This window comes from Triticum aestivum, chromosome 4A (genome assembly GCF_018294505.1).
Source record: "Triticum aestivum cultivar Chinese Spring chromosome 4A, IWGSC CS RefSeq v2.1, whole genome shotgun sequence".
In the NCBI taxonomy this organism is placed as follows: domain Eukaryota; kingdom Viridiplantae; phylum Streptophyta; class Magnoliopsida; order Poales; family Poaceae; genus Triticum; species Triticum aestivum.
This window is the reverse complement of record NC_057803.1, coordinates 569862499-569866917: the sequence shown is the minus strand read 5'-3', so window position 1 is coordinate 569866917 and position 4419 is coordinate 569862499.

The following is a 4419-nucleotide window of genomic DNA, read 5'->3' as shown; positions in this document are numbered from 1 at the left end:
TTTCATTTTTGTTTCGTGTTTTTGTATTTTTGCTTCTTTAAATTTTTTGGGATTTTAAAAAGTTTAGAATTTCACAAAGTGTCACTAATGCAAAATAATGTTCACAAACTCAAAAACATTTTGAATTTTGATAAAAAAAAATAATTTTTTTATGAACATTTTTGAATTTTGTTGAACAAACAATTGAATTTTTATGAACAACTTTTCTATTTCACGAACAAAAATTAAATTCAATGAACTTTTTTTTAATTGGAGGAACATATTTTGAATGCAAGAACATTTTTTTGAATTCTATAAACATTTCTGCAATATGAAGAATAGTTTTGTTTTCGATGAACAAATTTTAAATTCGAAAAATTGTTCGCACCCAGTTTGAAAATGTTTGAATTAAAAAAGGTTCATCAATTTGAAAAAATATTTCCGGATTTCAGAAAATGTTCATGAGTTTGGAAACTATAAACAGGAAAACAATAAAAAAGGAAACGGTGAAAAACAGAAGCTAAAAATCAACAAAATGAAAAGAAAAACCTGTTTTGGAAGGTTCTAGAACCTCCACAAAACTGCAAGTGAGCTAGTTGGGCCGGCCCACATGTATGTAGGAGGTACATGTCGTCGCTATCGGGCTACTTACGTGCCAAATAGGATCCCCGGGTTATAAGCTCAAGCCCAGGTCCAAATCTACCGCCCTACCACACCGCACTGGGCCATCCCATGTTCTCTCGCCTCTCAAACAAAACAAATGCCTCTTTGCATTGAAGCATTTTCAAGCGCATGCCCCAATTTAGAAGAGCAACTAATCAACGAGTACTTCGTGATGAGCCACTGCAAGGGTTACTTTTAGTGGGACGGGAGCGTGTCACTTGACGTGTTATTAGCCGCCACCATGTGTCGTGTGCTAGGTGCTCCCTCCAGATTTTTTTCAATACATGTTTTCGGCTTTTAGATGATTTTTCAGGTTTTTTGGGTTTTTTTTGTTTTTCTTAGGTTTTGTTTTTTTGCATGAAAACCACGTACTCGTGTTGTTGCCTTCTGCGCGAGGTGTCTCTCAAAAAAGGAGAAAAAACATGTTTTTTCTTCTACCACGAGAGGCACTCATTTACTTTTTGTGAAGGCACGGATTTGCTTTCGCAAAAAGCACAGTCATGCCTCATAAAAAAGGAAAAACGCGTTCTATTTTGTTTTCTTCTGCGAGGGGCACATATTTGCTTTCGTGAGAGGCACAATCATGCCTCTCGGAAAAGGAAACAAACATGTTTTTTTCCTTTCTGTGAGAGATACAGATATATTTCTCGTGGAGGCATGGGTTTCTTTCCGCAAGAGGCATAGTCTTGCCTCTCTGTTTTTTTTTCCTTTCACAAGAGGCACAAATTTACTTCTCGTGGAGGCATAAATTAGCTTCCGCGAACCGTGCCTCTCAAAGAAGGAAAAACATGTGTGTTTGTGTGTGTGTGTGTGTGTGTGTGTGTGTGTGTTTACCGTGAGAGGCACATCTGTACCTCTCGGAAAAGAAAAAGAAGCACTTTCTTTTTTTTCCTTCCGAGAGAGGCACAGCCGTGCCTCTCGGAAAGAAAACAAAAACATGCTCCTGGTTCGGCCTTTTTGTTCGGTTTTTCTCATGAAAAAAAGATCATTGAAATCTATCAATATGGGATCTTGTTTTGAAGATCTCGACAAGAGTAATCTAAAGTTGAAAATGGTTAAAGATTTGGGCGCTTGCTTTAAGAGATAAAACATTTGAATAAATGAATCTATGGAAAAGGGGAAAAGTGGCAGGTTGTGACAAGTAACACACATGCAGTGCACCATTTTTTTTAGGGAAACATGCACTGCATCACTTGTCATAACTTAGGAAGGTGGGATAACCTTTGCAAAGAGCACTCCTTAATTAGTAATTTCACCAATTTTGTTTATGACTATGTGCCGCTCGCTGCTGATCCTATTAGGTCTCGCGTGCTGGGAGTAGCTTTTCGGCCGACCGAGTAACCATGGCCCGTCTGCTGATGTGATGTTACTTTTATTTTTATTTTGATTTTTTTCTTCAATTTTCCTTCACATTTTGATTTTATATTCTTATTTTCTTTTGTTTGTATTGACAATTCTAAATATATACATATTAGAAAACACTTTACATAAATTTCCAAAATATTAATCTTGCACTCGAAAATTTTAAATGTCTATAAAAAATTGATGTATATGAAATGTAAAATATGAATAAAAGAACTAGAAAACTTTAATCATGTGTACGATAAATGTTAATCTAGTGCACAAAAAATGTTTATACAATGTAAAAAAAAGTAATGTAAATCATGTCCACAAGTTTCAAAAATGTGTTCAGGGCATTTTCCAGATTAATGTTTGTACAATGTTAATCTTGCATTTAAAATGAGTATAGAAAAATGTCTTGGTATACACAAATGTTTAAATATGAAAGTAAAAAGTAAAGAAAGTTTAACAAAAATATTAATTATAAGCACGAAAATATTAGTCATATGTATGTAAAATGTCACAAATATAAAATGGTGCATATTACAAAATAAATGTAAAACGAATGTGGCATTTTTTAATATGTTTATAGAAGTTTTAAAAAATACACGTGTAATTCAATAAAAAAATGCTTTGTGCATTCAAACAATGTACATCATATTCAAAAACAACTTTACGAGTTTAAAAAATGTGTTCATGAAATTTTTAAAAATAGTTTGTACAATGTACTCCAAATGTTTGCGTAGTGCAGAAAAAAATTGTTTTATCATTTAAAAAATGTTTCGACATGTATTTGAAAAAAATCAAACCATTTTCTACAAAGAAATTTCAAACTTGTATTTGAAAAAAATTAAAAGGGTAAAAAATGTTTAAAAACTATATAGAAAATATAAAACATGGATGAAAAATGTAGACATGTATTGAAAGGACAAAACCAATGAAAAAAAAAGAAAAAAAAGCAAAGCAACGAATAAAAGAAAGAAAAGCCAGAAAATAAATAAAGAAAACAGAACTATAAAGAAGAAGAAATAAAAAGATAAAACAATGTAAAAACAAAGGAAACGAAAATATAAAAGAAGGAGAAAATAAAATCGAAAACTAGTGAAAACCCCCGAATAGAAAACTTTGAAAAAAAAGGAAAAGGCAAATGAAAAAAATCAAACGAGAAATGAAAAAAACAGAACGACCGAACTCTAGGATCGCTACGACCCAGAACAAAGTTTTCTCTTTAGACAAACGTAGAACAAAGCTAACCTACGCGCGCTATAAAATGGCCCGGGGAACAAGAGTCACAGTCGCTCGTAGGCGATTCTAATATGAATCAGTACGGGCGACATAGAGTCCTAGTGGGCTGCGCTCGCCCACAGCGTTTTGCCTCATCAACCCAAATTGGTCGGTCCATTATCAAGCAGGTACACGTACATTCGTTTTTGTTCATTTTTTCAATCCTTTTTATTTTATTTATATTTCCCAAAATATTACAAACATTAATGTACTTAAATTTTTAGGATATTTTCACCAGGAATTCTAAAAATGTAAACACATTATTGCATTTTTATTAGAGTATAATATAAAGAAGTATTCATGACATTAAAAAAATAAAAAAATGTCTGTGACATTTTAAAATAACACTTAAAAAATATTTAAAAATGTTCACATAGTTTAGGAAAGATCCTTTGTATCATTCATAAATGTTTAAATGTGTAATTAAAAATGTTTAACACATATTGAAAAAATGTTCAAAACATTTATTTGAAAAGTGTACAATGTGTATGAGAAGGTAGCTGTGTGTTGAAAATAATAAATAAGGGAATAAAACTCAAAGGAAACGAAAGAAAGAAACAAACAAAAAGCAAATAACCGGAAGAATAAAATGAAAACGAAAAACCCGACGAACACGAGCGGAAAGAGTAAAGGAAAAATACAGAGAATAAAACTCTCGAGGAGGCGGCTACAATACTGCGTGGGCTCACTAGCCTCACACAAGAGGCGAGCCAGAGCTACGTCTCGCAAATTGCAAGACATAGCTCCCATTGGACGGTTGGGGCACAGAAAACGCGCACCACTCCCGCTTCCGCACTACACGATTTTAAAAAAGTTCACACATTCAAAATAATGATTTGGATTTCATGGACTATTCAAGAATTTAAAAGCGTTCTTGGATCAAAAAATATATGAATTTGATAATTATTCTTGTATGTAAAAAAGTTCACAATTTCACAGATGTTCGGAATTAAAAAAATAAATATGCACCTTTTCCATGTCATTTCAAAAAATGTTCTGGAATTCAATGTTTCATCAAAAAATGGTCTCGTTGAAATGTTCCAAAATACAAATTGTTCACCACTTTGCAAAAAATTCAGAAAATATTATTGAATTTGAAAAAAATTCTCATATTTGTAAAGAAAATGTACACAAATTTTAAAAATGTTCCAG